Source organism: Oryzias latipes, chromosome 24 (genome assembly GCF_002234675.1).
Source record: "Oryzias latipes chromosome 24, ASM223467v1".
Taxonomy (NCBI): domain Eukaryota; kingdom Metazoa; phylum Chordata; class Actinopteri; order Beloniformes; family Adrianichthyidae; genus Oryzias; species Oryzias latipes.
Genome location: NC_019882.2, coordinates 17,920,001 through 17,937,726, shown reverse-complemented (window position 1 = coordinate 17,937,726; position 17,726 = coordinate 17,920,001). Strand labels below are relative to the sequence as shown.

The 17,726-nt window shown below is 39.5% G+C and overlaps 1 protein-coding gene across 1 annotated transcript in view; it reads right to left on the bottom strand.

The window, feature by feature from the left end:
• Positions 1-16,629, bottom strand: part of dpysl5 (dihydropyrimidinase like 5) — a 37,907-nt gene extending 21,278 nt beyond the window's left edge. Inside the window, exon 1 of the mRNA XM_004083787.3 lies at positions 16,526-16,629. The gene's annotated coding sequence lies outside the window, so the exon portion shown is untranslated. The remainder of the gene's footprint in view (positions 1-16,525) is intronic.
• Positions 16,630-17,726: the final 1,097 nt, after the last annotated feature.

Genomic DNA, 17,726 nt, shown 5'->3' with positions numbered 1-17,726 from the left:
AAAAAATAATTAAATGATAAAAAGCCAGAACTAAAAAGATAAATGAATGAATTAAAGAAGTGTTTGTGTTTAGATTCATGCATGAACTAAATTAGATGTATTTTAACGCTTGATATAATTTAGAGTTACTTTAAAGCTGTGTTTCTTGATTATTTTGTCTTATGCCCCACCTATGAAGAACTGCCATGACCCCCCAATGACTTTCTGCTGCAACTATTATTAATATCATTCGTCAAGCTCCTCAAGTTAAAAGTATATCTCTGCAAAACAATGGATTCTTAATATCATAAAAGAAAACAAACAAGAAAGAAAACACAGATCAGATAATCAATCATTTTATTAACATAGTTTTTTAGAAAATTGAAGAAAACAAAAGAGAAACATTTGCCTGTTTTTATTCCTAAAAATCCTAAAAATAAAAGTAAATGGGTCAACATATTAATAATGAATAATTGTATTAGGATGTTTTTAGAATCTAAAATAAATATTTAGGTCCTCACAAATGCCTTTGTCATGTCAAAACGTCCATAAACAATAAATGGAAGCAGTGTTTGTTGCTGTTTCATCGAATTGTAAGGCTAAACGTTTTTGTTTTTTTTGCGTTTATCAGCCAGCAGCTCTTGAAAATGGCTAACAGTACCTGTGGTTACATGTTCAAAAGTCTTTGATCGGAGCAAAGATCAGATTAGAATTGAATTAGTTATTGATTAGAATTGAACTGTGTACATGGGTGCAGATAAACGTCATTGGATTATAACAAACGTTGACATACGCCACACTTTCCATCAGAATAAATCACTTGGACATGCGCAGAGCTCTATGAAATAATGACGCTAGTAGAAGAAATAGTGAGTTCTGTTGTAAACAAACAAAGCTGCAGCGTAGATGATCTTCTGAATGTGTTTTTATTGTTGTTGTGATTATTATTAAGTGCCTGTTTGCTCATAGTTTTCAGGCCACAAACTTGACTGATCTAGAGAAGATCCGTGTGGAGGAGTGGGCCAAAAACCCTCCTGGTGTGTGCAAACCTGGTAAAAACTACAGGAAACATTTGACCTGTAGATTCACAAACAAAGGCTGTTGCACCACATAGTAATATTGATTTTCTCAGGTGTTCAAATACTTATTTGCAACTGTAGCATACAGATAAATTGTTTTTTAAAAAAATAATGCAATGTGTTTTTTAGATGATGTCTCTCACAGTGAACATGCAGCTAAAATGAAAATGTCAGACCCCTCCATGATTTTTACGTAGGAGCTTTTATCCTGAGCTCTTGCCGGTGCAAAACTCTTTAGTTCATTAAACATTTTTTGTTCACAACTGGCTTAAAGAAAATATTTCTTTTCTCCCAATGTTACCAGTTCTCACTGGCAGCAACTTTACAGGATTTGCTCAGATTTTGTTCCGTAATCAAAGCAGGGCTGCAACAAACTGTACACAGACTTGATATCAACAACAGAAGAAGTTGAGTTTTTTGCATAAATAAAGTGGGATATAAAATTAAGTGGCAAACAGATCCATACCTTATAACTATCAGGAGATATTTAAATGTTACAGATTTCCAAATGACCACTTGAGGCTGGTTTCAAACAGTTTTTCTGTTGAACTCTAGGTCAAAAAGTCTAATTTTATCTATATTTCAGTTCCAAAGTATCTTGATGTGTATTGTTTTATATTATTTAAAAGATTTATTTTTAAACCCAGCTGGTTAAAAAAAATGTTTAAAGAAGTAAGCAGAGTACACAGTGAAAATGCAAATTTGTCATCTAGATATCAATCCTGTGATCTAGAATGAAACATATATGTAGTTTTCACTGCAGAGATGACAAACAGTGTTGTAAACTGCACAGAAAAACTGTTGCTTAAAATGGAGACTGGCTGCACCAGCGGATCTATCTGTTCTTCACAGGCTTGAAGTTCAGAGACTTTTCAACACAAAGTGGTAATTTGGAGATGGTCAAAATCTGTTTATTACTAACATCAGATGTACACCCGCTGGCCACTGGACAGTTAGGCACAGCTGTCCAAATGCTCGTTATTACAAATTAATAATAAGCCAATCATGACAGCAACTCAAAGCATCTAGGCATGTAGACATGGTCAAGATGATCTGCTGCAGCTCAAAATCGAGCATCAGAATGAGGAAGAAAGGTGATTGAAGTGACATTGAACGTGGCATGGTTGCTGGTGTCAGACTGACTGGTCTGAGCATTTCAGAAACTGCTGATCTACTGGGATTTTTACCCACAACCATCTCTAGGGTTTACAGAGACCAAAATTGGGCAACAGAAGATTGAAAAACCGTGTCTGGTCTGAGGAGTCTCCATTTCTGATGGTAGGGTCAGAATTTGGCATCAACATCAGCAAAGCATGGATCCATCCTGTCTTGTATCAATAGTTTAGGCTGGTGGTGGTGGTGTCATGGTGTGGGGGATTGTCACGCCCCGCTCTGGAGTGAGACCGACAGGTTCAATGCAAAACAATAAAAACCACTCCAGAGGTTTGTGAGGATGAAAAAAATGCCTGTTGTTTTATTTGACAGCACATGCTCTGAAACACAGACTCCTCTCTCTGTCATGAACCAACATTCATATATGACCTGACCCCTCCCTTGGCCCAGGTGGTTCCATTTCAGCTTAATTGTTTGAATTTTGGTCAGGCGCTACGAAAGCCTACCAAACCCAGATTTCGGGGTCCTTGTGTGGGATTTCAGTCGGGGGGAAACTGCCACAGGGATATTCTCTTAGCACACTTTGGACCCCTTAGTACCACTGGAGCATGATTCCAACACCAAAGTCTACCTAAGAATAGATGCTGACCATCTCCATCCCTTTCTGACCACAGTGTAGCATCTTCTGATGGGACTTTTAGAAGGAACAGGCGCCATGTCATAAAGCTGGAATCAACTCACACTCTAAAAAAAGTATTTGGGCTGTAGTTGGAAAGAGAATCTTTTTTACATTGATCTAACTTAATTATTTATTTTGGTGAAAATGAATCACTTTTTTGAGTTCATTCAACTTAAAAATAACACGTAGTTGTCTGACATAGTTATTTTACTTTCAATCAACTTAATTTAATTAAGTAGGTGTAACTTTGGTGTGAAGCTGTCAATGCGTCATGACATCACGGCAGCGCAAGGAATTGTGGGATACCATTTTCTTTGCCTATCAGGGCAGATTGGGGTTTAAGTGAGAGTTTTTGTCCATGTGTTTTGTTGTCTAGCTGTTTTACTCTGTTTGAACTAGTAACTGTTATGTTTATTTCTTTCTGCACCATGAGTTAGAGTTTGGGAAAGCATGATGACAAATCCCATTGTGCGGAAAAACACCGTATGTACCATTATTTAGTTCACGATAAGTGAGCTCCTGCTGACTAATGCGAGACATTGCTGGGGCATTCATGTCTTTGATATGGAAATTACAAGGCCCATTGATTGAAACTTTAGAAAAATGTGACAATTTAAATTATATAAACAAAATATATATATATATATATATATATATATATATGTACAAGTTAGATCAACTTATTTACATGAGATGGATAGACGTAAAAAATTAAGTTGAATAAAATTAATTCAATTCTGTGTTACCAACTGAAGTGATTCAATTAAGTTGGATCAACTTTTTTCTTTTTAGAGTGCAGACTGGTTTCTTGAACATGACAATGAGTTCTGTACTCAGATATTCTCCACAGTCACCAGATCTCAACCCAATTGAGAACCTTTGGGATGTGGTGGAACAGGAGATCAGCATCATGGATGTTCAGCTGACAAATCTGCAGCAACCGGAGTGATGCTGTCATGTCAACATGGATCAAACTATATCTGAGGAATGTTTCCAGTACCTTGATAAATCTATGCCATCAGGGATTAAGGCGGTTCTGAGGACAAGAGGGGTCCAACCGAAACTAGCAAGGGGGACCCAATAAAGTTGCCGGTGATAGTATATAAACATAGATAAAACAATAAAAATTATAAAACACAATGGATTAAAAGCAATCACAAGTGGCTGGTGAGTGTACGTCTGCTGACTTTTTTCTGGGGCGTGTCGTATTTTTTCAAAAAGGTCAATTATGCGTCCCTAAAATTACTTTTTAGTCATTTGTATTGTAATGTGTAAATCGCTTTGGATGAAAGTGTCTGATAAATGCCATTTAATCCGTTTCTGAAAAACATTTTCCAAGTTTTGTGAAAACAAAAAAGAAGATATTTTTGGAAATAATGAATTGTAACTCTTTCAGGAGAATTTTAGGAAAACAGACGGAAAAGCCTTTAGTGTTAGTTCAGGCGTTTTCTGCTTCATGAGCAGAAACATGACGATCACCTCTGGGAATGGTAATCCCATGTTCCAAAGAGGTTTCAGTCATAAAGGATTCATTTTTGGTGTTAATTTCCTTTTGGGGGGTTTGCAAGATATTACAGAATATTACTCCAAAATGGCTACAATGACACAACATAGTTTTGTTTCTATGGTTGCAATCTAAAAAAAGATGGAAGTGAAGCCCATGGAGCATAAGAGCTAATGGGGTTAACCAACCTGAAGAACCCTCTGTGCACATGTGTGTGTGTGTGTGTGTGTGTCTATTCTGCATGGATGGCTGTTTGCAATGTGCTTGATGTGGGACACAATGGTTTCCCAGTCACACAGCATCCGCCCAAAGGGATGGAGGAAGATAGAGAAGTAAGGAGAGAGAGAAATTTTCATGGGAGGAGAGAATATGTAAAGTTTTGTTTGGATTGTGTCAGAAGGGGTTCATTCTTTTTTTTATGTCTACATTAACTGTTTGTCTCGTCCTATTTTTGTATATTACTGCTTTTTTACTATCAGAGCCATGAGACTACAGATGAAAAACAGACTCTTGGCCCATTTTGGCTTTTTAATAAAGCATAAACTGAATTTTAAGAAAGTAAGAGTTGTTGCTAAAAAAAATTGTCCTATTTTCTGTCTTTCAAGAAAAAAATCTTGTCAAAGAGGTTTTTTGAAGCAAAATAAAGACGTTTTAGTGACGAGAAATGTTTTTCTAAAATAATAATTCTTGGAAAGACTATTATTCTTACTTTATTGGCAGATTTTTTGCTTATTTAACAAAAATCTGCCAATCTGGTAAGGGACCTGTGTTTTTAGTGTATTCATATTTTGTATTTTTCATGCAATTTGTGAAATTGCATCTTCCCCTAATATAATCTAATTTGTTCCCAAACATGATGAGATAAAATCATACGAAATATAATAAAAAAGGTCTTTCAATAGCAGCAAATTGTTATGCTTTAAGGGTTTAGGAAAAATAATTAAAACGTTGCATGTTTTTCTTCAAACAAGCCTTTTCTTCAAGCCAATTGATGAATTATTAATGGGAAATTATTTTCAACTCCAGCAGAGTAGAAAGAGTTAAAAGCAGGAGAAGCCTATAGTTGGGAGAATTGAAACAGAATGAGTTCACTGATGGAAGAAGAGTCTGGGAGATTGTGTGGGGATGAAGGATAAAGTGGCCGGGATAAACACTGTGGTGGAGGGGCGTTCAATATGGAAAGCAGCCCTGAAGGCCTGGCAGCCCAAATGAAAGGCTGGTTTCCCTGGAGACGTGAATTGGAGGGCTTTCAGAGTGGGGAAGGAACGGCACACACAAGCTCACAAAAACAACTTAGGATAACGCACAACAATAATACACAACGGTTGACTGGCTATTCTGACTGTAACACTGTGTAAACGTATTTCTCTAAAGCAGGTTTCAACCAATGGCTGAGCAGTATTTGTGAAAAACAGGTTAACCGTCACACGGACTTCATAAGCCATCAAGAGTTTGGGACCATCCAGACTTTGAATGGAGTTCACTGATTTCCGCTTCAACAAGGAGCAGACTTGTTCCTTCATTTTTAGCGACTCTTGTCATTTTTAGTTCTTAACCCTTGACTGTATAAAAGAACTGGTTTGATCAACCCCTCCCCCACTAAACAGGACAAAAATCCCAAATACTTCCATAGAAAAATAAAGAACTATTACTCATTCACTTTGTCAGAATAATTATTCTTGCTCTACAACCTTCTTTAACCCTTGTGCTATCCTAGGCACTTTAACATTGGGAGTTGGGTCATCTAGACCCACTAGACATTGCTCTGAACCTTTTTTCTTCAATGATTTGTGATCTTCACTGGTGTCCATGGATTCCATGAAATCTTTCCACCTTTATCCACCTTTGTTATGGTAGGGAGAACACGTCAATGTAAGGGTGGGGTCATCTAAGATAGCACAAGGGTTAAATATGTTTTCATAATCCTAATATGTATTTGGATTTTGTGTTTTCTTTATAGCAAGTTATTCAAGTTACAAATTGACCAATCAGATGCCTCAGTTAAACTAGGTGGGACCTGCTGGCCCCCACACCCAACATTCGAAACCTTTGATTGACAGATTCTCCCGAGCCTTGCAAGGGGGCAGGGGTGTGGACTTTCAACAACCTCATTCCAGATTGGTTGAAAGTGGTTGCCTTAGACAGACTTGAAACAATCACGGCGTACTGCCGATCTCTGGTTCCAACATGGTGACAGCCATATCGCGAAATTACGCCAACTGAATTGACTTCATTTGGTTGGGGGAGAGAGTAAGTCATTTTCTATGATTGATGTCACACTCACTCATTCCAACTCCCATGTGTAGTCAATGGTCTAAACAGAAGAGCCCAACAAAACTATTCTGGAGTCTGACAGGAAGCCAGGGTTGAGGTTTGAGGACTAAACCAATGTGATAATAATAATGGATTGGATTTATCTGTGCTTTTCAAGACACTCAAAGCGCTTACATTGTGTCCATTATTCATTCACTCCTCATTCATACTTTGTGATGGTAAGCTAAGGTTGTAGCCACAGCTGCCCTGGGGCAGACTGACAGAGGCATGGCTGCCATTTCGCGCCTACGGCCCCTCTGACCATCACAGGGACAATTCATACACATTCACACACCAGTGGAGCCACACTGGAGGCAAGGAGGGTGAAGTGTCTTGCCCAAGGACACAACGACATTTTTTTTGGCTGGTGGGAGCAGGGATCGAACCGCCAACCCTTCGGTCATTGGACGACCCGCTCAACCTCCTGAGCCACTGTCGCCCCTGATCTGCTTTCCAGTAGGTATTTGGACCAAAAGTGTGAATACTCCACATTTACACTGCTCCGTCTGCGGAGCGTGGGGATTCTGTCTCACAACCATCAGTTACTTTGCTATGTCTCCGTTGCGTCTCTGGTCCGTCCCCCCACCCGACTAGTTGCCATAGGGGTAGTTTGTCCTGCCACCTTCTTGTTGAGAAGTTAGTCCAGCTCTCTTCGCTCATCCAAAACTTAAGCCATCAGCCCCCATGCCCTATCATTGCTCACTAAGTCCTTTCAAAATACATCTTTTGAGTCATAATTTATTAAATGTTTTTCTACGTCCAAAATTAAGCTTGACAGTGACAACCGCTGAGTTAAGATCCGTTATTGCATGGGCACATCACTGTAAAAATAAAGTATGTTTTTATAATGTTATATTTTGGAAGTACAAAGAAGGTTTTTTATTTTGAAAACCGGACATGTTTCTGGTTCTCTGGCTTTTTGCCATGACATCGATGCATCAACAGACTGGAAATAGTGTGTAAACCTTGTGTTGCAGTCCGGACGTCAGAAGCAGACATTATGGAGGCGATGTAAACATTCTCACTGATCGATGAACGTTTGAAATGTTTGTGTCAGAGAGATCACACGAGATGACATCATTCAGAGACTCTCCCAGCTTCACCATCTACTGCAGGAGCTGCAGGTGACTGACGGACGCCATCAGCGCCACTTCTATGTGTCTGCGACCCAGTTTGACGACTTCCTGTCCTGCATTGGTCCAATAAATAAAAAAATAAACATACAAAATAGTCAAATAGGACCTTTTTATTATTTAGCTGAAAATATCAACATGGTAATTGTTTGTGTAGCTCATTGTTTGTGTTGGTTTGTTGCACATACCTGTACTACTTTAAGTAAGCGCCCCAAAAACCTGTTTCAGTTCAGAAACATGTGGTACAGTTAGCAGGTCGGATAGATACAGACCATCCTTAAAGTGACGGCGGCTGTTGAGCCCCTTTTGCTGTCAGCTCAGTCTGAAGACGCACAGATCTCTGACTGGATGTGTGAACAACTATAAACAGACACTGCAGTCTTTATGAGACTGTAAACCAGAGGAAATGAAAGTCCGATTATATAACTGCCACCTAATATTCCATCACAGCAGCATCAGTGGAAGTATTGTCCTTGTCTGCCCAAAGTCGTGAAAACATAAACCACGAATGGCTGATCATTCTGCATTCATGGCTTAAATGCCCGACAGAACTCCAGAAGTCCTTCTGGAGGACAGGGGACCTGTGCTACACACCTTTGTCCAATTAGCATTTCTAACAGGGCTGCAAATTCCTTTTCTGTCTTTTATTCATTTTAACTCTACAACCAACACATGTGACGTGTATTTATTTAATCTCATAATCCAAGATGTTTGATTCCCTTCTTCTGCTAAATATCTGACATGCAAATTGGGAATATGACAAAAAGACATTTCAGTCAGACAACTCTTGCAGTAAGAAATATTTATTTGACACTTAATTTTCCACATTCTTTAAGTTTCCATTCACATCTTTTCGTTTGGCATAAGGCTCCGTTCAATTCCATGAGAAATTTCCATAAAACTTTCGGGTAACAAAACCCCCCTTTACGGAGCCCACAGGTGGAAGCCGGGGAGGAGGGTGGGCCGAAGAATGAGCGCTGAAGGTAAGAAAGAGAATGAACAGCTGCGCACCTGGGCTTAAATAGGACGCTGAGCAGGTGAGTTAATTGACTGGACCGCCTTAGGGTATTTACCTGTAAAACACTGCAGCGAGTATCTGCCCGAAATACGACAAGTCGTCATTTCATATTTGGAAATTCTATTGAACCCTTTAGATGTCACCTCCAACACTTCATTAACACACAATCAACATGACTCCATACAAACAACGTAGTGGAATTTGGCTTCGACATGAGCTTTTAGACATAGTTATTTACTACAGCAGAGGTTCAAATGACAGAAACAGGAAATATAGGTTGTATAAAACTGACTGAAATCTGATAGAAAAACAGGAAATTCTGTAATTGGTGCTGAGTGAAATGCTTGCCAGTGTGTGTGTGTGTGTGTGTTTGTGATCTTTCTGCAGTTGTGGCAAATGTAACAGATAAAAACACACAATTGTCACTCAGCAGGCAACATTTGTGTCACACACCCTGGAACCAGCTGCTTCAACACACTAACATTACACACACAATTTAACACACACACACAAAGAGCGAGACACACCCGACTGTCCTCATCTCCTCATGCAGACTTTTGACGAGGTCATAATTAATAATGCAGAGAGAACAGATGCAGAAATGACTCAGTGTTGCTTTGTCTCCCAACAGCAAACCCAAAGATTCAGCAGAATGAACAAAAACTAGACTTTATTTGCTCTGATTACTTTGACAAATCCAATACTAATACCTTTGGAAGCAGATCGCATTTAAGACAGGACGCAGAAATGGGACCATTACTCAGATATCCTATTTGAGGAACAAAGAGCTCAATCGGGTTCAGACTCTAGACTCTGGATGCGGTCACACTGGGAAAGTCTGATTATTTAGATGTGCAAGGGAAGCTGATAACTGTCACACTCTGATTTGGTTTGTTTGCTTTCAATCACAGCCCTCTCAGGAGTTAACCAAAGACTGAAGCTGACCAAACCACAACTGCTCACCCGGGAGAATCACAACCAGAAAACCAGACCAGAGTCTGCTCCTCCAGTTGACTATTTGATCATTGGATGAACTCATGCAGTCTTTGGTAGATGCCACTGCAGATACGACCATCCTCGGTATATGACCATGGTCAGAATAAACATTCCTGATCCAATACCTTTTTTTTTTTACACATTCTTGATAATCCTTTTTTTTTCTGTAGCGCTCACTCATGATTGATGAGAGTGGTTGCCATAGAAACGATGACTTACACCAATCACTGCTGACCGATTATTTCTGGTTACAACATGGCAGCGCCTGTATTGCAAAAAAATAAATAAAACAAAAATCAACTGAATTGACTTCATTTGGTTGGAGCAGGAAGTCATTTTCTATGGGTGGCGTCATACCCACTCAGTCCAGTTCTCTTATACAGTCAACGGCACCTCCTCACTGTACTGCAATTTCTGAGGGGACATTTATCAGCTTCTTCAGGTTCATGGTTTTCTTCCTCACACTGGCTCGTTCAGCAAACGACTTTGTTTTTCAGGTAAAGCTCAAGTGAACCCTGGTGCAGTTCACCACAGTAACGGTGCAGATAGAACAACCAGCGGACAGCAGACTAGAAATAGGGTGGTGTAGAGTGAGTGAGTAGGAAAAACAGTCTCCAACACCCACAAACATGACCCAAGACGGGTTTACAGCTCGGTGGTTGCCTCCATCCTGGCAAGATATAATGTGAATTTGTTAACAATAACAAACTGAGGTCAGATTCTGCATAGAAAATTAGAAAAGCCGTAAAAATCATTTTAAGGAAAAAGAGAAAAAGTCTATTTTTAAGTTAAGTTAAAAGGAAACAGTGTGTCACAATGGCTGTTTGCATCCTCTGATGTGTGTTTGTCGGCGTGTGCGAGGAGTTTGTGTGCTGATGAAAGTGAGGAGAAAAGAGTGGACAGCTGCTGTCTCCTGTCTGATCTGTGGAGCAGCGGTCGTGGAAAAGTCCCCCTGTTTTACCTGGCACACCTGAAAAAACGCTTTTGAAAAAGTGGGACCAGAGACCAGAGACCAAAATAGGGTGCAACTCATGGATGACTAAGCTGTTAGATGAGTAACACACATTCAAATGAGCAAGTGCCCCACTCTGAAGAGGACCTACACTCTTCTGCAGCGACAGACATAAACATCCATTTCTGTGACTTCTGCCTTTATTTGTTTTGCCGCTCTTCCTGGGTTTTTTGATTTGCTCAAACTAAGACCTGCATTAGCGATAAACACAGCGTTCTTTATGCAATGTTAGCATTGGTTTCAGGGATAAGATAACAGGGTGTGGACGAACTCAACATCATCAAGTATGTAAATTTATTACTGTCCTCTCAAAAAAGGAGCACAGAAAAAAGCCAACAATAATACTCCAAATAGCGTTCCAGCCATTGATCTGCACTAAAGAAAAAACTGATCATTATACCACAGCATATACATTTAATTTTTCTAAGAATACAATTTTTGGTGAACTTTTTACCCTTTATTCTGATTACCCATATATTTCTCTTCTTGCTATTTTTAATTTTAATGAACTAGTATTTTACCGTGCATCTCAGATCTGTTTTGTGGCATCACTTTTATGATGTCATCAAGCAGATATCGTTTACGTAAATGTGCTTATGAAAGAATAAAGTTTATTGTGTGGTACCAAATTGTTAATGTGTTGTACTGCATCATACCGCAGAATACCTTAGCATACCATAACATATTGCCCAATGGCATAGTGTAAAATATCATATTGTGTGGTGCTGTATTGCACCATATCATAGTGTTATATACTGTTTAATACCATATTGTACAATATACTACCATATTATATTGTACTGTATTTTTCGTATTGTACAATATCATGCTGTGTCGTACCATATTGTGTCGTATCTTGCTGTATTCTCCCCTGTTTTATCATATCATGTTCTATTGTATCATACCACATCAAATATCAATCCATATAATTTTGTACCATAGCGTATTGTACCGTATCATGGCATGTATATCGTAATGTATTGAACCATATCATACTGTCGTTTAATACTGTATTATCCCCTTTACTACTGTATAATAATGTATTGTACCATAATATATTAAATCATACTGTATCAACCCCTACCCTACTATATGATAACGTGTTGTACCTTATGATAACATATCCTACTGTATCATAACATATTCTACGGTTCATATCATCCCATATTGTATCAAAGCATATTATACTGGATCATACTGTAATGGATATATACTCCATTTCATAAATTACTGACAAAAACCCTGATTGTCAATAGGCTTTTTTTTTAATTGTTATCTCTTGATTTGAATGTTCTAGGTTTTCATAGAGTGCTTTGAGAAAACCTTGGTTGTACTTTACAAATATATGAAATTATTCCAATTCAACTTTTTAAAAGGAATTTGCAGAAGTTAAAATTGACAAATGCCTTTAGTTCATCAATGGCACACGAATACCCGTAAGTAATTCCATCTTACTTTTACGATTGGTTATGGTAATAAAGGAGTAGCAAGAATTCAAACTAATGGTAAAACAAAGAAATTCAATTCAAGTTTCAGTTTTATTTATTTTTTCAAAATCCTTCTTACTAGTGATCCGTGGCTGTCAAAGTTAAACAATAGTCCTCAGAGATACAAGATCCTCTTTTACTTTTCAAAGAGCAAGGACAGGAACAGTGATTAACATAAAATATTTCTGTCCTAAAAGATGTTTTTCGTCTTTGTTTGAAGCCACAATTGTAAGGATTCAATGGTTTGGTTTTCTTTGTCATGTTTTTGGTTTCCTTGTCAGTCACACCAGTTTCTGGTTCATGATCCACAGCTGTCTTCAGTTCAGTTAATTACCCTACGCCTATTTAAGTGTCTTGGTTTCTGTTCATCCTTGTCAGGTCATCTGCTCTGTTTTGTCACAGGTTTTTTTCCCCTCATAGTTTTGTCATGTTTCAGTTTGCTAATTAAATGTTTTAGTTCCTGTCATCAAGCTTGGTCTCCTGCATTTGGGTCCTCCACCACCAGTTCGTGACAGAATGACCTGACCACCTTGGACCCAGCAGGGGAGTTTTTCATCTTGCCATCCCATGCCACGTCAGATGAGTTCCTGCAGCATTGTTCATGCTATGCCCTACCACATCCAGCCAATCTGTTCCTGAGGGGGATTGCCGGGACCATCCTTCAAATCTCAAGTTTCCTGTGGAGGGTCACCGGGGCCGCTCCTCTTCATGTTTGTTCCTGAGGAGGGTCGCCGGGCCCACACTTCATGTCCCCTGTCCCTGAGGATGGTCAGCATTCATTCCCCCTTGGCTGTGTCTCCTGGTCCAGAGGAGGGTCACCAGTGCTGCTCCCCTTCATGGTTCCTGTCCCTGGGGAGAGTAATTGGGACCGCTCCTCTTCATGCCTTTCACAGAAGGGGTTCTGATGCCCCTCACTTCCGTCTGGCTGCAGGAACCCAAACTGTTCTGGACTTTTTGTTTTCTGTTTATCCACGTCCCCTCCTCCTAGGGGTGTTTGGGCATCTAGGATCTGCCCTTTTCGGGAGGGGTACTGTAAGGATTCAGTGGTTTGGTTTTCTTTTTCATGTTTTTGGTTTCCTTGTCAGTCACACCAGTTTCTGGTTCATGATCCACAGCTGTCTTCAGTTCAGTTAATTACCCTCAGCCTTTTTAAGTGTCTTGGTTTCTGTTCATCCTTGTCAGGTCATCTGCTCTGTTTTGTCACAGTTTTGTTTCCCCTCATAGTTTTGTCATGTTTCAGTTTGCTAATTAAATGTTTTAGTTCCTGTCACCAAGCTTGGTCTCCTGCATTTGGGTCCTCCACCACCAGTTCGTGACAGAATGACCTGACCACCTTGGACCCAGCAGGGGAGTTTTTCATCTTGCCATCCCATGCCACGTCAGATGAGTTCCTGCAGCATTGTTCATGCTATGCCCTACCACATCCAGCCAATCTGTTCCTGAGGGGGATTGCCGGGACCATCCTTCAAATCTCAAGTTTCCTGTGGAGGGTCACCGGGGCCGCTTCTCTTCATGTGTGTTCCTGAGGAGGGTCGCCGGGCCCACACTTCATGTCCCCTGTCCCTAGGATGGTCACCATTCATTCCCCCTTGGCTGTGTCTCCTGGTCCAGAGGAGGGTCACCAGTGCTGCTCCCCTTCATGGTTCCTGTCCCTGGGGAGAGTAATTGGGACCGCTCCTCTTCATGCCTGTTCCTGAGGAGGGGTTTGCCATGTCACCCCTCATTTCTGCTAGGCTGCAGGAACCCAAACTGTTCTGGACTTTTTATTTTCTGTTTATCCACGTCCCCTCTTCCTAGGGGTGTTTGGGCATCTGGGATCTGCCCTTTTCGGGAGGGGTACTGTAAGGATTCAATGGTTTGGTTTTCTTTGTCATGTTTTTGGTTTCCTTGTCAGTCACACCAGTTTCTGGTTCATGATCCACAGCTGTCTTCAGTTCAGTTAATTACCCTACGCCTATTTAAGTGTCTTGGTTTCTGTTCATCCTTGTCAGGTCATCTGCTCTGTTTTGTCACAGGTTTTTTTCCCCTCATAGTTTTGTCATGTTTCAGTTTGCTAATTAAATGTTTTAGTTCCTGTCATCAAGCTTAGTCTCCTGCATTTGGGTCCTCCACCACCAGTTCGTGACAACAATGAACGGTTGAAAACGCTACAATCTGTCTGAGCTCTGTAATACTTTAAAATAAACTGTCATACTTTTGCTCAAAGACACTAAGAGCTTGCAGCAAAAACACTGTTATTCTATTGGTTGGTATTGTCATTTTAAAATCTTAAATGAATGCAGAGCCTTCTGCTATAAGGCTCCTCTTCTGAGGAACCAACAACTTCAGCTTGTAGGAGGCAAACACCATTTCGGTCTTTGGTACCAGACCCAGTCCGACGAAGTGTAACCCTTGTGCTATCCTGGGCACTTTAACGTTGGGAGTTGGGTCATCTAGACCCACTAGACAGTGCTCTGAACCTTTTTTCTTCAATGATTTGTGATCTTCACTGGTATCCATGGATTACATGAAATCTTTCCACCTTTATCCACCTTTGTCATGGTAGGGAGAACACGTCAATGCAAGGTTGGGGTCATCAAAGATAGCACAAGGGTTAAAAAAACAACTCCCAGCAGTCTAGGCCTTTGGTGCAGAGGTACAGTGATAAACCTCTGCTTGAAATATCACTGGTTTGGTTCTCGCCCTGCTTGTCCAAACATGCCATAGTGTCCTTAGGCAAGACACATAACGCCACATTGCTCCTGGTGGTTGTGGGTTGGCGACAGCAGAGTGTGACTGGGTGAATGGGACTGTGACTGCAAAGCATTTTGGGTCTTCAATGAAGGTAGTAAAGCGTTATATAAGTATACAGCATTTACCATTTAGCAGCATAGGTGTAGGCATTGGTTTGGGTCAACATCAGCTTTAACCCTTGTGCTATCTTAGATGACCCCACCCTTACATTGACATGTTCTCCCTACCATGACAAAGGTGGATAAATGTGGAAAGATTTCATGTAATCCATGGACACCAGTGAAGATCACAAATCATTGAAGAAAAAAGGTTCAGAGCACTGTCTAGTGGGTCTAGATGACCCAACGCCCAATAGTAAAGTGCCTAGGATAGCACAAGGGTTACAGCAAACTGGGGGATTTTTTTCTATACATTTCCTTTGCCCCCCCTCTCATCCATGACTGGAAATGCCAATGTTCCGGTCTCCACCCTACATCTCTTTTATCTTATAACTGATGTTCCAGTGTTTTTATGTCTGTCTGTTTCTTCCATGTCCACATACATAGAAACCAACCATCATGGCAGATGGTCCGATAACCAAGAAACTTAAGATTTCACATCCCAAAATCACCAAAAGGTCCAAGTTTTAAAAAAAATGAATGAAGGAAACGTTTTAGTAAAATGAAGCAACAGTTTTCAGAGGGAAACTTCTGTTTCTTTCACACGGCCTCTGTGTGACTCTTCAGTTTAGAAAGTGAAACAGTTTGCAGAAATGTAAAACAAGAAAAAGATCATTTATTAAAAAAAATAATTCATGCATGCTTTTACTGTGGGTTTCTGACCAACGTTTGGCATCAATAAAATAACAATGAAGGAATTAAAAAAAAATCAAATAAAATATTCACATATTTCAAATATGCATCTGGACTAAACCATGCGCAACCAGCAGATGCTTCATTATAGACATGATCATTTCCAGATCAACGTCAGGTGCGCAGATCCAGAGAGCAAACCATCAGGATCTACGTGGGGAACCTGAACTGCACACATCCAACAATGTCACAGCTTTCTTCTTCCCATCCATCCTCACTGATTCAGAATCTGACAGAAAAAGAATCTCTGCATGTAAGGAAGGGTCTTATGTAACAAATCAAGCGCGCTCGTGCTGCTGCAGACAGTACCGCATGAGCGCGACCACCAATCCACGCACACCTCCACACCTCGCCTCTCCATATTTTCACACACATCTTCCATTTCCGAGGCCATTCATTTCTCCAAACGCATCTGAAGGCAAACATTCACGATCAGTAATTTTCATTATGACACAATAGAAGAAAGAACATTTTAATATAATTCAATTAATGTATCATTATTCATTAATAATGATTTAAAAAAAAAAATCAATTAACAATAAATATTAATATATTTGCAATGAAGATTAAAGTCAAGAATAAACCTTTGAAAGATGTAATCATAATTATTTTAAATGTTTTTATTTACCCTCTCTGCGCGGATTCCTTCAGCTTCTCTCCCGGAGCTCCTTAACACTGAGCTGGGACAGCTGCTCACCGAGAGCCGCAGATGCTCTTCAGCGACGGCCCTGCTGCAGCCAATCAGCGGCGTCCAAACCGGAGCAATAGCGAAACAGACCAATCAGAGAGCAGACGCGTGTGACGAAAGCCACTTTTTTTTTGCTACAAAGAAAAGGGCGTGTCGCCATCGCCGCTACAGAAGTGTCACATTCAATGAGTATCGGAAAACGTAAACATTTGATTACAGTGGTTTAAAATCTTTACCTGGAATTTTAGTTGCTAAATTATATTGTTCAACACGATGCCAAAATGATGATTTCATTTTAAATTTATAATTTTTTCTTTCGAATTAAGTAAACTAGAAAAAAACATGTTTTAATAGTTTTTAGGTTTTGTCCACAAAAGGTGTACATAAAACATACTCAATTACTAAAACTATAGAAATTATTATTATCATAAATGTAAAATAATTATCTTTTTTAGTATTATTTTTATTTTAAACATGTTTTCCTTATTTAACTTTTTTCCCCTGAAAGGTTTTTTTTACAAAGCTGAAACACCACACACACAAAAATAGACAAAACACCCTGTAATGAACATAATCCTTTGTAATGATACATTTTTAAATGTATTTACATGAAATGTTTAAACATATTATTACGCTCTTATTTGCATTTTATCAAATATATCCATAAATGTCAAGTTTATTGCTGAAAAGGCTTTCACTTTACCACACGGTGTTTGTATGTTGCACCCTCATTTCCTCTGTTAATGGGGTACCTGAATGCAACAATATGGCGTCCAATTGCGTCAGTGTACATTTTAATCCTGAAAATAGAAGCTGTTTTTTTACCACAGGAAAAGTGACGAAAGCTGCTCACATTGTAATGACCCAAAGCATATTTTCTTTAAAAATGTTTATAATGACTCAAACATACGAAAGACTTAATGTTAAACACAAGTCAGTCTTTTTATCAAGACTTCAAGAAAAAAAGACCAAAAGCAGGAGCAGTTCAAGGGGGCTTGGGATCCTGGGAAAGCAGAACTTTTGGGGTTCTCTACCCTAAGCAGAACAGAGTCTATTTAAGTGTACTACATGTATACTTAGTCTATACTAAAAGTGAAGCAGTATACTATATAAAATGGACTTTTTATATACTATATGTATT